Below are 16,873 nucleotides of genomic sequence, written 5' to 3'. Positions count from 1 at the left end.
GTAAGCCTTTTTGTCCATAGGGTTTACAAACCTGGTGCTCTGCCTGTGGCCATCGAAGAAACATAATTCTTTACTACTACAGAGCTGTAACAGTTTGTAACCCTTTGAAATGTAGAGGATTGTTGTGACTTCTACTCAGAAATCTGTTATTGGAATGTCCCCTGTCTTGGATTATTCCCTGGCACACAAAATGCAGGGCCATTTATGGGACCGTGTTTTCTGGATCAGGGAACATCTTTTATGGGTAATTGGACATCACTTAATAAGAATCATAGCAAATGCTTTACTGTAACACCTTCTACTCCATCCTTTTAACCTTACTTACATCATGCATATTTATTCTTTCTGCTGATATGAATATTAACCTCCTGTCCTGCATTAGATTCACATATTCATCCACTACCTGGGAAAACAGAGAGAGGAAAAGAGTGATGCAGGAGAGAAGGGCTTTTAGTATTCTGTAGCTGAGCTGTCTGATGTAATATGTTAGAGAATATAGGTGCCAGTAATGTGCAAAGAGCTAGAAAAATGACCAGACAGTGCCAAGCCCACAGTGCCTGTTGTCAGGAGGGCTAACAGTGTAATAAATCAACCTGTCCTGTGTCAAGGGTCATGTAGTGTGATGTTCAAAGCTGTTTGACCAGCCTGATCCAGACAGGCATATGCTATTCATTTCTGAGCTGTTGGTGCTATTACTAGAACCTTCCTAAAGCAGTGTCTTCCCTGTGCTGTTTTGGGCTTTAAGTCAAGGTTCCAAAGGAGAAAGTATCCACGAGAAGAGAATGAAGTGCTGCTTAGTTTCAGGTCTTATGCTTCTCCTGTAATTATTTTTACTAGGCACTGCCAGGAAGAGTACATGGCTTGTCAGATGGGTTCTTCCCATGCCTTTTGTGTAGGACAGTGGTGCTTAACCTGCTTCTGTTGGGTGAGCCATACAGGCCCACAGTGGCAGATGAGAACAACAGTCATTGCCTTTCTCTGTTCACTTGACAACACACACTGAAAATGGACAGAACATGTCCCATTTTGAGTAAATAGATATCAAGCAAAATACAACTAAATGAACCACTACAATCCCATTTACTGCAACTTTTGGCAACTGTGTTGCTTCCTTGTAGGTCTCATTCCTGCTGTGCTTTTCACCTCCATTCTGTCATGTTTAGATGGGCAGGAGGGAGGACAATCTGCTCCTAGCCCTGCTGAGATAGGAGGAGCATCTTTCCATCTATCTTCTCCCACCCCAGTGTTTGTAGGGCTGGATAGGTACAGGCAAGCTGCAGTAGGCAATTCAGGCCAGTCTGAAACTTACCATGTTCAGGAGCTTTAATTAGACTCTCTAGATGGGAATATGCAGGGAGAAAGGTTAAGGCAGCAAATCAGGCTAATTACAGGCTGGAAGTCCCAGGAGTTCAGGTCAAGTGATCTTCTGTGGCCCTAATCTCTGAGAAATAAGCTGTTAATGGTGTGCTCTCTGTGCCAATGCTGCAGGGCTGCTGGTTTTCAAGCCAGGCACGTGGTGACTTCCCAAAGGACCATTCTGCCCTAGGTACCCACAAGGCAGGTCAAGTTACAAAACTGGGTAAGCTGGGTCACAAATTAGTATTTCCCCTCTGTGCTTCCAAGTGGTGACGACAGTAGGTCCTTGGTCTCTGCCTGGAGCACTCATAGATCCACAATCTATTAATCCATCCATCGGGGCTCATCAGGCTCCTACTGCACCCCAACCTCTCTCATATGCAGCTGGGATACTGAAACATCCAACTGTCAGAAGCAAATTGATGTGAATACAAATGATGTGCAGCAAAAAAGGCTGGCACACGTTTTATATAGGAAGTAATTTTGCGACCTGAAACAAATTTCAGAAGAGCTGTTGGGTGACAGGCTTAAGGATGCTTAGCAGATATAGCATGGAGGAAGTTTCAGTGAAAATCTAGCTTGGTCCAAATAGACAAAAACCCCTGCACTGCAATTTCAAACAAAACCCCAAAAGAAAAACATAACTCCAGACCCAGAGACCATTCCCCCAAACCCATTAAAAAATCAGGTTTAAACAAGGTGTAGAGGGAAGATGCAGCAGGAAAGATTTGACTAGGATTTTAATTTGGTTCCTAAATTTTTCTCTAAGATATGTAAACTCTGATGTTTGGAAGTTAATTTTATTCAGAGGAACAGCTATGGTTATAATGTAAGTCTTAATTGTACACAGGGCTTTTAATAATTTCCCACATCCTGTGTGGACTTTATTTCCACTGAGCATTTGAAGAGTTACTATTTTTGAGAAAATTACTATGCCCACCCAGCCCCCAAAAAACACACTGGTTATATTTTTCTCAGACTGAGTAAAGTGTCATTGATTTCTATTTTTTTGACATACCCAAATACTGGGAAGGTCTTTTACAAATTAAGATCAAAAGTTGTTAAAGTACTGGACTGGAAGTAGTGCTGGTGTCTCATACTCAGATCACTGTGCAACAAAATCAGCTCTTACTAGCCTTTTTCCACATCTGCAGAGACCATGACAATGCCTGATGCCTTTGTAAATGGCTTTGAGAAACTTATAAAAAGTAATTTGTATAAATAAGCAAGTCAGGTCACTATTGGCAGAGCCCAACTGGAGTATCAAGATGCAAGACAAAAGGCAAAAAGCAGATTTGATCACTTCATGCCCATAACTACATATCTAGGATTATTATTTTTCAAACTATGATTCCAAAGATACTGTCAATGTTAAATGCTTGTGAAAAATTCTGTCTACTTATTTCAACAGGAAACTTTGTAATGATGAAGCATTAGAAGTGGGAATATTTCTCTCTTTGCAGTGCTTTAGGCAGTGCAATAATAAATACACAACAGAGTGTAAAACTAGAGCAAGGCAACAAATAGTGAAGACAGAGGGCAGAAAGGACCACTTGATGTAAAAGAAAAATATATTATTTTTCTGTAACAGTTAAATCAGTGCTGTTAATAGTAGTGTTGAACTGTGCTATCATGCTAGACTTAGTGAGCAAGAGTGCCATCTCAGAGTCTGAAACAGAAAGCTATGAATTTGAAGGGTTTGAGAAAATATAAGGGAAGATGTCCGAAGAGTGACATACTGTTTCTTCCAGTGAGCTAATCAAGAAGATACTTTGCAAGGTTTTTGTCCTTCCAGTGCTTACTATAGAAAGAACCTTAAAAATCATCCAGTTCCAATGCTCCTGCCATGGGCAGGGACACCTTTCACTAGACCTGGTTGCTCAAAGTCTCATCCAGTCTGGCCTTGAATACTCCCATGGTTGGGACATCCACAGCTTCTCTGAGAAACCAGTCCTAATGCCTCACCACCCTTGGTTTGAAAAGTGAGGGTGTCAATATTTGATATGTGTATATTTGGCACTAAAGATGTCCTGAAAGTCCCCAGGATCATGAGCAATATATTGCCTGCTCTGACATGTAAGAAAATGCTTACAGGTCTGTGCACAAACTGGGTAACTCCAATTGTCTGGAATCAAAATAGTCATTGAAATCCACCAATACTAAACATCAAACTGTGTGTGGAAGACTGCTGGTGTTAATGCACCTTTTTATAATATTGGCAATGTATTTCCAGCTTGTAACAACCAGTTGACCCTGCTGACTGTGGCTAATGCAAAGCAGATTTATGCATTTGGTGGCCATCAGCAGGGGTGCAGAGGTAGCATGCATGTAAAGATAAAACATTTTTCCATGCCTCTGCAATTTTTGCTTTACCAACTAATTGAGAGCTGTTTGTCCAAGCAGACTGTTGCTGTGCTTTGTGTGGCACACCTTAAATGTCAATTATTTACGTGATTTAATATTATTTATGGATATTTTTATTACTGAGCCATTTACAATAAAGCGATCACCTACACGCTTTCTACCCAAACCAGGGAAGAAGCAGGATGGGGCTGACTGGGTTTTCCTGCCCTTCTGTCTCACAAAGAAAACACCTCAGCTGCCTGCAGGGAACAGACCGAGTGTGAGGGTAGCAGGGCCACCTGTATGTCCCTGTGTGAAGGGCGTGCACTGGCCTGGGCAAGCCTGGAGTCGGCTCTGCCATTCAAACTGCGAGCATGTCCACCTGTGTGTGTCTGCTGCACACGTCTCTTGTTGTCTGGCTGATCTTCAAGAAGTCTTGCTAAAAGCACTCCCTGACCTTTCTAAAGGAATGAGAAGCAGACATCCCCCTCTGCTTGAAGGTGAGTACTTGACCTGAAGATCTACTGGAACAGAGGGAGCTGTGTTTGTAGATGCGGAGCTGCAGCTCCTGAAGTGATGCAGAGCTGCGCAGCCCCAGCACCCGGCACTGCCTGGCCCCAGCACATGGATTTACGAGGTCCCTGCTTGGGGCTGTAGAACCTGGGGGAGGGTGATGTGTCTTTGGATCACCCAGCTGGGCTCTGTGATGGAAAACAAAACATCTCTGAGAAGTCCATTTGACCAGGGCTTGGTAAATGAGCCATGACTAGACCTCTCTTCTGGATACAAGTGTCTAGTACTTTGACAGAATTCAGCTGGGTTTACCCTTTGGATTAGGAAACAGAAAGATCTGTAAGAGTAAATGCTAAGGGAAGGCATATTGTAGTTTGTCAAGATTTTGAGAGATTAATAATTTTATATGAATATTTCTCACATTGAAAAGCTTATCTCCACAAGTTTAAAATTTTAATTAAAGCATTAAAACCTCCTGGAATAGCAAAAACATGCTGCAAATATTTAAATAATAATGCATGTTGATTGATTACCTAATTTCCCTCCATATATTAATTTCTGGAAAACATTAGATTTTGAATTTTTATCTTTTCTCTGGCTAGGAATTGATTTTTTTTTTTTCAGAGGTGGAAGTGTTCTTTTTTTCCTGGAATCTCTTATCACAAAGCAGTTGTTTATGTTGATTACAACTTCTCAAGCAGTGAAGGACCAGTGGTGAAGTGAACTACTGATTACCATGACAGAGCCCCATGCCACCCCAGTCCTTCAGCTTCTGAACTCACCATAACCTACACATGGTGCTCTGTGCAGCTGAAGGGATGATGCAGGTACAGCTTTTGTGAGCATCCCTTTCAGAGGGTGGTAATTGCTTCGTGGCAGCTTTTGTGGTGTCAGCATTGTCTTCAGTTGGCATGGGAACACAAGTAGAACCTCCTGAATGTTTTTTAGAAATAATTGGTTTGAGATGAAAAATCTTGGAATTTCAAACAGACTGCATGCTTCTCTGCTTTTGCAGTCAGAAATGACCAATAGCCTTGAATCTTGAGTACCTCCCTGATTAAAGCTTTACGTAAACAGACATGTTTTCTGCAAAATTTTTGGCTCTGACAAAGCAGCATATTTTGATGAGACTTCATTTAATGAAAATGTTCTGACCAGCTCCAGATGCATACTTTAGATATGCATAGATAGTTTCAATTGCCTAGAAAGAACCACCTACTAGACAGATAGGATTTGCCAAAAGCAATTATATTTTATCTCAGTTTGGTTTCACACCATTTGTGACTATCCAAGATCATGCTTTGGTAAAACAAACAGATGTGGTCCAAACTGCAGCAAGAAGCTAAACTGTAAAAGACAAATACATCTATATGTTGTGTTACAGTAAAAATTAATATTGTGCTGCTAGAGAATTCCATCCACATCTGTAGCAAATAAAAAGAGAGGATTATAAGATATTATATTCTGAGGAGCAATGTGACCAGTGAGGCAGAACTTGATCCACAATTGCCAAGTTACAACCTGATAATACACCATCAATTCTGAACGATACCGATCGGGGATGGTGCTTCATAATCTAAGCAATTGCTTCAAACGGTTCCACAAAGTTCCAAGATCTACTGTACTGAAGGCAGCAGAAAGATCCATCAGCAGGGGTACTGTAATTTAACTTGAATCAGCAGCTGGTGATAAATCATTTGTGACCTTAAGTAAAGCAATCCTAGGACAGTGGTACTCCCTGGAGCAAGACTGAAAACTCTCATATAATCCATTCCCAGATAAAATTGCTGGTAGTAAAAGGGCAACCACTTGCTTCATCTTTCCTTTCCTCACATCCCAAAAAAAGAGTGTTTGTCCAGTTGTCATTAGGTAGAACAGAAATCTGCAATGTGAGAGAGGGGAAGCTTTCCCCACTGACAAAAAGCAGCTCAGGACTTGCAGAAAGCAGAGTCATTAACCATGTTAGCTATAAATGAAGCAAAGCACTGAAAGACCATCCTCAAGCAGCCATATGGGCCAAGAGTCAAACCCAGGAGTAATGGAGCATGATTGCTTTCCCAACTGTGTGATCTCAGCAAGAAGCAAATACAAATGTATAACACTTGCAGATACAGGCACTGGGAGCATAATTGCCAGCCCTAGTGCTGAACAGTCGCAGCTGATTAGAAATTCACTCTGTACTTGCTGAATTCCTCGCAGGAGGCAGCTGAAGGATTGTGCAGGAGGAGTGATTTGTGGGGCAAAATGTGATCAATAGCACAAAATAAGGCTTTAGGTCTGTTTTGTTCATTAATAACAGAACAAGAAAAAATAGATCTGGCTGGATCAAATGCAATGTGCTAAGAGTGCAACAGCTTGGTGCTTCAGGAGACTAATTTCTGGACTAAACAGTCGTTGAAATAATTCCATGAGCTGCTGTCTTTGCCTTAGTCAAGTTCTGTGATCACAAAGGCAGGTAAAGTGAAGCACAGAAAACTGAGACTAGATCAGGAGCTTCACAGACTTGTTTGGTTTTTAAATGAAAGGAAACAGCGAGAATAAAAAAAAATCACTGTTTACACAAGATGGTGAGGTAGATAAATTTTATGCAATTAATAAAATAAATGTTGGATCCCTCATTTAGCCTGGTTATCTTTGAAGACTTTGGTGGGGTGTTCAGAACACAGCATAATCCTAGGAGAGGTGAGTATGAGAGATTTACAAATTACAGGACAAATTACACATTTTGATCACTATCAAAGATTAACTAGACCCTGACTTCAATGCAGGTCATCTTCTAGGAGAATCATTATAATACACTTTTTCTAGATGGTTTTCCAAATAGTTTCAGTAGTTCACTGTCACACTTAGACTAATTGTTGAAGCAAATAACCACCGGCTTCTCATGATAAATATTGTGGAAACACAGCAAAGAAACAGAGAATAAAAGAAAATATCACCACTCCTAAAGAATAACCAGTCTTATAGAGACTGCATCTCAACTGTAACTTTTAATGATCCAGGCCTGGGACTCCATTAGTGTTTAATAAATAATGATGATTATACCCTACCTGCACAATGCACTCCAAACTCCCATTGATGTCGATGTGAGTTCTTGGCACAGACTGATGGCAGGATACTCCTGTGACAGAGATGAATTTTCCATTAGAACAAAATGAGTAAGACCTGTCTCAGTCAGCAGAATTCTCAGCAACAACAGACATTCCTCAGGGGCTCAGTGAAAGATGCCCATCCTGGGTGGTTGAAAGCAAATTGGGTAGGAATCAGTGAGGCAGGCTTGGACAGCCACAAAACCAATTTGGGTTGAGGTAAAATTGCCCTGATGTAAAAATTATATGTATAACATGTAATTATATCCATATTTAATTTGTGTCATGTGGAAATCTGCTTTCTTTCTTATGATGCCACAAGGTAAGTTGGTATGAAGGCAAAGGATAAAATTAATATTAGGGGAGAAAGAGTGATGATGCAGATGTATTGAACTATCTTTTGAAAACCAGCTTTTATTTAGAGTAGATCAAGGAAAAATTAAAAGCTCTTTTGGTGAACAACGGGAAACCATTACCCACACAGAAATTTGGATAATGAGTCCAAATTTTCTTTGAAGATTTTGTAAAAAATGCAGAGATGAGGAATTTATCTGAAACTAGCAGTGTGTGAGACAGGGAGACAGCTAAGCACAACAGGGACATAGAGAAAGAGCTCTTGCAGTGTGGTCTTGAGAAAAAAAAAATGAGAAAGGGGAACTTTTGGCAAGGGATTGGCTCAAAAGACCTGAATCTGTAAGTCAAGGAAAACCTCTTCTATTTTGGCATTAATTTTGTTGTGAAATAAGTGTAGAATTTCTATAGGCATGGAATTTACAGAAAAACAAGTGCCCAATTTTATTTTCAGCTGTTTCTCCTCGACATCTGCATATTTTGCTTGACCAATTGAGTAAAAAGAAGTAACACTTTCTACCAGTTTTTAAGGTGAACAGTGAAGAAAAAAGGCAAATTGGAAAATATAAGAGACCACAAATAACTAAACTGCTTTTTGAAAGATATTTAATAATAATAATAAACTGTTGCTAAGTGAGCAAGTATATTTTCAGGAGGAAAACCATAATTACTAGAACATATGCCTTAGAAAATCAGGTGGAAAGGATTAATCTCTTAAGAGGAATACCTATGCTCCAGTCTTTACATTACACTAATGATGCCAACCAAAAACAGGAAACCATCATCTACTTCAGCGAAAAAGAAAATCCAAAAATAGTTAAAAACAAGAAGGATAACAATTTTTGTCAGTGAAGTATTTTTATTTTTATATTTTTATCAGTAAAATAAATAAATATTTCTGAATGATTTAATTTTTTTTTTTTAATTCGAGTTTTATGTACAGATAATGCACAACATAGACTCAGGATTATTGGCAGTTTCCAATATATATATTGTTTTATAATAATCATTTTTGTATGTGTAGAGCTGAGATATCTGTTTAGTAAGTGTGCATTTTAAAATGTAAAGCTGACAGTTCACATCTCATTAAAATTGTGCAAATTAGGTACCCAAAACCCAGTCTGACATTTCAAAACTGTTTCAGATTTCTGTGGGTGCTACTAAAAACTGTGTTTTATATTTAATAATATTTTTAGGTTTTACTGCTCTAAGAAGTGACCCCAGCAATTTGTTTTATTCTTATTACAGCTTTTACATGGCATAGTGCAAAGATTGTAAATATTTCTTGAGCTACTTAGTGGTGCAAATGGAAATGTGAAAATATTTATTGCTGAAACAAAAGTACAATCTCTATTGCTTAATTATGATAATTTAGTGAAATTGTTCTTGCATAATTCCATATAAAGTAGTAATAGAAAAAATATCTAGCTGTTCTTTTCTATTGCTTGCCCTCAATAGGTCCAGGTAAGATTCTATAAACTTGTATTTTCATGTCAAATTTCTTGCTTAAGCTATATTTTGGAAGAAGTATAGTACTTTAAAATATAATCACTATTACTTGTGCTGTGAGAACCACTACTGAAGTTCTGGGATAATTATAGATTTCAGTGTAATGTCATTTAAACTAATCTCTGAAACTGTAAGAATTTTTATTTATGTATTTGTGCTTTTATTTTTTTTTTACTTTATGGTCATGAATCTGTTCATTAGAAACTAAAATGTTTTGAACTGAACCTGTTATTTCTAGTCCTTCTGGCCGTGAAGATATCTTCTTAACATAAATAATTACTACTACTAAGTTTATAGAGTATGCAACCCTTGGGTCTGTGGAACTCATGATGTTTTGTGTAAATACGTAGAGATTAGACTTAGCTAATGTGAAATTTTGAAATGTGTGCATTTAATTTTAATTCCGGATCTGGAACAACCAGCTGGAGAAAATAAATTATTATGGCCTATAGAATTTGCAAGGTGTTTTTATTAGATTTCCATGACAGGAGGACTGCCAGCTCTAAGGCTTCAAAGAACTTTCCAGGGAAAACAGCCACACTTTAGGAATAGCAAAAAACATGTAGCCTGGTTTTCCATGGTGCTCTGTTTGGTTTTGCCTTGTTGGATATCTTTGCTGTGGCTGGAACACTCCTGAGAGCTCCTGAGAGTCAAAAACAGACTGACTGCTTTGGTGTCCAAAAGACACCTGAGCTCCTGCCAGCCCCTGTTGTGGGGACACAGACTTGTGTCTCTCTTCTCCACCTGGCTGTGTGCTTCTGTGATGTTTGGAGGAATTTACATCCTTGATGCCTCTAACATGTTAGAGGTGGCTTTACAGGCAAAACAATTCACACGTTACTGAGGGGAGGTGGCACTAAGACATACAAACCAGGTAAAATTTATTTCCTTAGAAGAGTCTGGAACCCAAATCTTGAGGAGCAGCTGGGTCAGCTGGAATTCTTTAGTCTGGAGAAGAGGAGGCTCTGCAGGGACCTGATCACTCTCCAACCACCTGAAAGGTGGCTGTAGCAAGGTAAGGGTTGGTCTCCTCTCCAACGTAACAGAACAAGGAACGGGAAAGGGCTTCAAGTTGCACCAGGGGAGATTTCAGATGGACACTAGAAAGTTTTTTTCACTGGAAGCTTTGTTAAGTACCAAAACAGTCTGCCCAGGGAAGTGGGGGGGTTACTGTCCTCAGAGATACTTTAAAGACATGTAGATGTGACATTCAGGAACATGGTTTAGTGATGGATTTGGCAGTGCTGGGTTACTGATTGGACACGACGATCTCTGAGGACTTTTCTAACCTAAATGATTCTGTGATTTTAAAGCCAGTTGAGTCAAGTACTTTTTCAGTCCCAAACAGAAATTCTGAGTATGACCTGCAAAAGGAAAACTAACACTCCATCTTCCCAGCTTAATCTCTGTACTGATGCTGTCTCACAGTCACCTCAAGCCTGGCTGAATCCAGGATGCTTGAGAGAGTTTTTTTTCTTGCCCCTGTCAAGGTCTACAGACTTTTCTTTTGGGATTTGTTCTTCATAACATCCCATCACCACACTTCAGACTAAGAAGGAGCTGATGATGGCTTTTTGCTCTAGAAGCTATTTTACTTTGTTTCAAAAATATCCTTTCATTTCAGTAGTTACTCTGGTGATGGAAGTGAGAGTCTGGATAAAGATGAGCCAGTCTTCAGTGCTGTGTATCTCATTGAACACTAAATTCACTGGCTGCTGACAACTGATGGTGCCCCTCTTCAAGTCCTCACTCCTTCCTCCAGAGCAGGCAAGTGGATTTTGATGAATTTGATGCCAAATGCAGCCTAAGTACAGCCTTTCCCCAAATCCTTGTGTAATGCATTTTATCCTTGTGATTGGTGTGCTGCTTCAATGTGATGCCACCTGAGGACGATCTCAGGGAGAATTTAGTTATACCACAGCTCCGTGTGGGATTTGGACACTGTTTGTATGTAAAACTACATTACTGTACCAGTGTTATGCTTTTACCTCAAGACAACTAGCATGGATTCATCGCATGAGACAAAAATCAGAGCTTTTTCAGTGAAGACACATTCAGAGCTGAGTGACCTTTCATGTTTTGTTTTCGCAGAAATTTTGTATCATCCCAGAACAGTTTTCTGCCTGATGTTTTGTCTGTGCTGGAGAAAAGAGAAAGGTAATTCAACTTTGCACTTGTTTTTGTTCTTTTTTTAAGCTAAATAAAAGAGCTAAGCTCTGTTTTCTGTTTTGTTTCACTGACTGTCTTTTCACACCTGCTCTGTTCATCCCATCTTTCCCCTTGCTTCCCTGGATGATCTCTGTTCCTTCAGTGGCAGATCCCTGCAGGAGGAGGGAGGCAGCCACAGTTCTTGCCCACGGCTCTGTCTGCAGCTCTAGGGATGTGTGGGTGTCTCTGCTGTGGTGCAGGGACGGAGGGAACATTCTGGGCAGTGTCACAGAGCTGCAGGTGGATTTCCTCTGCAAGCAGAGGCCCTGCCTAAAATCATGAGATATACGACATTTCTCTGAAAGGAAGCACAGTCACCATCTTTCAGTTGCATCATCTGATTTCGGTCTCATGGCTTGAAATGAAACTATAAATAACACTAACAATTTCTTTTGCTTCATTTGTATTTAAGAAACATATTTATTACATAAGCCCTTCTTACTTTCCAGCAGTAATTCTACAGCTATGCTTGCCATAGCAGCTCCCCTGTTACATTATTGCAATTATAATAAATTATTGAAGCAGAAGCCTAACTATGTACCTAGCCTACTCTTTCAATTTTAATTCAAATCTAAATATTTTATATAGTTTTCCTATAGATTCTTCATTGATGGCTAGTAATTGCACCAGCATAGAAAATATAGTTTTGTTTTGAAAGATGGTTTTGGAAATTGTACCAGCAATGTTAATTATTCAAGGCAAAGAAACAAGTTAAGACTGTCTGTCTTCACAATGTCAACAGGATAAAAGAGAATCATTGTTTCTATCTAGATGGGTATATTAAGCCCAGTCATAAATTTGGTAGAGCAAGGAGGGAGAAGTTAGAGGCATGCCTGAGACACACTATGAACATCAGGTCTTCAATGCAGAGATGAGTTTCTGCAGTTAGAGCTATTTTATTAACTGGTTTAATTTGAAGGAATAGGAAAAGAAAAATAATTGCTGCCATCCATACTCTCAGTCCTACCCCCTACCTCTCACAGTTTTCTGGTCAAACTGAATTTCTGCATTCCCTTGATATGCCTTGTCCTTTTCTGTAAGAAGCTGGACTCAATCATGATGGGTCCCTTTCAGCTCAGTAATTTTTAATGATAACGTAAGTCATAATTTACTAATTGTATGGTGAAGGGCAGTGATAGTGATGTACCAGTAGATAATGTAAATCAACGAGAAGGGGGTTTTTGTGTCAATATGGTATTAGTTTTCTTTTTTTCTTTTTTATCTTTTTTGTATTTTTTCATTTTAAGAAACTGTACTTGCTCAGTAATACAATTTGTTAGCAGTTATCCAGCACAGAGGGTCAATTTCCATTGTAAGCTTCAGATAGGAAATGGCAGGTTTCTGCTTGCCTCTCTTCTCCAAGCTTCTATTGTTCTATTAGCAGCAAACTCCCAGTAAGTTTGAAAAGGAAAAATTATCTTTTTTTAATTGCCTTGTATTAAAGTATAGAATTAAGCTTTATATTAAAATAATTAAAACTTGTAATGAAGAATGCAATTTTTATGAAGACATGAATTCAGAAATCTGCTATGAATTTTCTAGATGTAGCCTAATGAATAAAAAGAATAATTTTGCTTAAATTCTGTTATCTGTCACAGGAATAACACATCTTAATAATATGAGTTTTCTTTTTAATTAGCTAATGTTTTGTGTATAAATTAATGTTGGCCAGATAACAAGCATAAGAATTATAACACCTCTCTTCATAGAAAACTGGGCACAAGAGTGAGGCATGTATTGAAGAATGTATGGCTGTGATAGATCATTATCTGACAACTATTTTAATAACTATTTTAATAACTGATTACCTAATTGCATACATGAAACTATTTTTAGTTGAACTCCTTGCTGGTATCATGTCTCTTCATTTTACAATGCTTTCTTTACAAAATGCTATAGAAACAATAGGATTCAACTCCCATTCAGAGAGCTGGAAATAACCTTGCAGTTTGGTGAAACTTCAAAACTTTACTTATTTCACAAGACAAAGCTACAACTTTTTGAAGATGAGAGAGAGGATGTGATTGGAGTGCTCCAGTGAGGAACCTGGACTGCAAGAGAACCAACTCTTGATGTGGGTTTTTTAAGGGGACTTCAATTTCTGTGGCTATTTCCTGTCTGTCTGTCCCTGTCTATCTGCCTCTCTCACTCTCATTCTGATCAGAAATTCTGTACTGGAGCAAAGAAACTTTTCTCAATGAAAGTTTCATCTGAACTTCTGTGAAAAGTTGCAATTTCAATACACTGGTGTTTTTGGCAGAGTTGACTAACTCTACCTATGATTACATATATATAAAATCAAGTATCCCCTGCAGTAAGGAGCTGAGTTGTTAGTTCCAACTTTATTTTATTATATTTTGATGTATTACTTCTTAATAAATTGGAACTTAAAAGTGATGTATTGCTTAATAAAACTCAAACCTGAAATTCAACACATTTGTGGGAAACAGGCATGGGTAATCCTCAAGCTAAAGCTACTGAAATTTGTGCTATACTGGATCTGCCTCATTTTCACACAGTTATGACTGAGTAGGTCAGTTAAAGGAAAATAATTCTGTGACAAAGGCAGCCAGCAATATTGTGATGGCAGTGTAACTTCTGCTCCTCTTCCATTAGCACCTTGTAGAGTCATCCTTTAATGTTCGGTTCCGAAATTGGATAGCACATTTTCTGGGAGGATTTTCATGCTCATCAATCATAAAGTTGACCTTAAAAACTGAAGGTGCCCAGTCATTTGTTTATAGACAAGCTCACAAAGGCATTATAATGCTTAGCTGTGAAAGTTAAACCTCAGCTAGTGTGACATGTAAAATCCAAGATAAAGCAGTTAATATGGCATTAAGAAAAGGCTTGGATAGAATCAAAGGGAAGTGTTTCACCTCATTTGGGTAGGTACTTTTGTTGAAATGATGATGACAGAATCAAACTGTATCTTGTTCATTAATACTGTTATTTGTAATAAACCCTTTAATCCTGGGGAATAGCTTTTTAAATTATTTTGATGAAGGATGATATGAAAACTAAGCAGATGCTGCTCTTTCTCTACATATTGTACATAGCCTAGTTCAGAGGATGCTTAGGCCAATATTGCAGGAGGCTTTTTTGAAAATTAGCTGCTCAGAGAGTCAATCTGGCTGCAGTCTTACGCCAAAAAGATATTTAATAGACTCAATTTTTGTTTCAACCCTCTTCTTTGTCCTTTACTTTTCCTATATAATATCAGTCTTTAACAAGTAAATTACATGGGGAAATCCCATACCAATACTATCTACTTAAAGATATACTGTACAATACTTTTAAAAGTACATGCAAATGGAGGCAACGTTTTGAAAGAAACAGCTTTCCCTCTCACTGCAAATTTCTTTCACCACTACTGTGATTCCAGTGCAAAGACTGGATTTGCAAGAGAGCTGTGCCTTTATAGAAATGATTTTTTTCAGTTCACCAAGAACAGAGATCATTGTGAAAATAAGTGAACACTTAAGTGGGTTTACATTTCAGTGTTCAGAGATCCTAAAAGTCATCCCCAGTGAAATGACCTTTGCCTAATAATTGTATAGCTATGCAGTTTGTTTAATTTTATGTGCATCATAATAAATTGGAGCATATACTGCATCCACAAGCATAATAAACATCAGAAGCAAAATAAATTTCTCACAGTTTTCCCTGAAGTACCATTCACCTTCTTCCCTCAGACCCAAAAAAACCCACTTTCCCATCTCAACCAATCTTTCCAAACACAGAGGCTGTCAACAGAGAACTCTGGCTGCCAACTTTGCTGAAAGTTTTCTGGTGCCCCAGTTGCAATGGGTGATAGACCTCCACAGGCTTCCCAGGGAAATGTGATCATTTCTCACCCAGCCTTGTGTTCTCAGCACCATCCAATTAACAGTGGACCCCGACCAGCAAGGGTATCCAGCAGTGAATATTATTGGGAACCCAACTGAGCACCTGCTGGTAAGGTTTCCCTGTTTCCCTCTGCACTCTAAATACTCTCATTGTTTATTCATAGAGTCAAAGATTAAAGCCAGAGAGGGCCACTGTGATCATCTAACCTCTAATCAAAAACTTTTCCAATTTTTCAGCCTTCTCCCTCACTTGCAAACATGAGATGTGGATGCAGAATGCAGCTTACAGTGACCCATTTAGAATCCCACCACAGCCCAGTCCTTCTGGCTTTGCTCAGGTATCCTGCTTTCTTGTTCAGTAGTATCTGCAGTGAGTTGTGCAGGACTAGTGTCTGCTCTCCAGTCCAGTTTTGAGTTCTGTCCCGACACACCACCTCAGCTTTATTTCAGAGGAAAACTGAGCTGTTTAAGAGACATAGAGATCCCTGTACCAGAATTCAGAATCAATGAACTCCATTGACATTTGTGTAAATTGTTCAGACTTATATCTGACAGCTTGCAAAGACTGGCATCATGAGTTTTTCAGACAGCCTTTGTTCTCTCTCTCCCCTCCTTTCCTTTTCGGCTGTGGTTTTTTTTTTCTGTTTTTTTTTTTTTATTTGTATTTGAGTTTGGGTTTTTTATTGCAATAGAATAATGTCACTGTCAGTGTCAAAAGTGAAATGTAGTTCAGATCAATCTAGGTTTTCATGGTGGTAAGTATGCACAGTAGCTCAAGAGTCAAAGCTTGAGAAGAAAACCCATGAAGAATAGTTAAGTGGGTTCAAAATGAGCACTCTGCAGATCTCAAGATGGCAAAAAAAAGTTAACTTGGTTAATTGCCACTGAAACAATGTGATTTTAGAACACATCTGATGCTTTGATGTTTAGGAACTCATATAAAAACATATATGTTTTATGAACTGGTTTGTATCTGGATGATTCTGAAATGGGACTGTTGGCAGTGCCTTGTACAGATATATGTTGAACTGCTCTATTGTATGCTTAATTCTGGCAGGTCAAAGCCTGTCCTGCATGATTCCATGTATTTGTTTAGACAGTAACAGGAGTTACTGATGTGAATACAGCATCTTAAAAAAAAAGATACAGAACATTCTTCACACCTGGCTTTCATTTGTGGGTTGAGGTATCTGAAGGAGAAAAAAGTCCTAACAGCTGACAGCAATTGAAGAAGTTCAGGAGTTATTCATGAAAAGGGGCCTTTACAGACAGCCCATGGGAAGTCTGTGGTGAAACAGATACCCACCTGTGGCTCTTGGAAGACCCCATGCTAGAGCAGATGGCTGTGCCCTAAGAGAAGCCACAGCCCATGGAGAGCCTGTGCTGGAGTAGGCTCTTGGCAGGTACTACAGCTTGTGAGGAGGAGCTCACACAGCAGCAGGTTACCTGTCAGAATCTGTGGCCCATGGGGAGCCTACACTGGGGCAATCCATTCCTGAAAGATTGCACTCAATGGAAACCACCCACACTGGAACAGTTCTTGAAGAACTGCAGCCAATGATAAGGACCCATTTTGGAGATGTCCATGAAAAACTGCCTCCTGTGGGATGGACCCCAAGAAAGAAGGACCTCAGAGGTGAGTGTTATGAACTGACC

The 16,873-nt window shown here is 39.1% G+C and overlaps 1 long non-coding RNA gene across 1 annotated transcript in view; it reads right to left on the bottom strand.

Annotated features, from left to right (window-relative positions):
- The window catches only part of LOC117244089, a 34,388-nt gene that overhangs the window by 9,347 nt on the left and 8,168 nt on the right, over positions 1-16,873 (bottom strand). The window contains exon 2 of the long non-coding RNA XR_004496515.1: positions 7,263-7,333. This is a non-coding gene — a long non-coding RNA (uncharacterized LOC117244089). The remainder of the gene's footprint in view (positions 1-7,262; positions 7,334-16,873) is intronic.

The sequence above is a fragment of the Parus major genome, chromosome 3 (assembly GCF_001522545.3).
Source record: "Parus major isolate Abel chromosome 3, Parus_major1.1, whole genome shotgun sequence".
NCBI lineage: Eukaryota > Metazoa > Chordata > Aves > Passeriformes > Paridae > Parus > Parus major.
The sequence above is the reverse complement of the archived record's forward strand: the minus strand, read 5'-3'. Positions and strand labels throughout refer to the sequence as shown.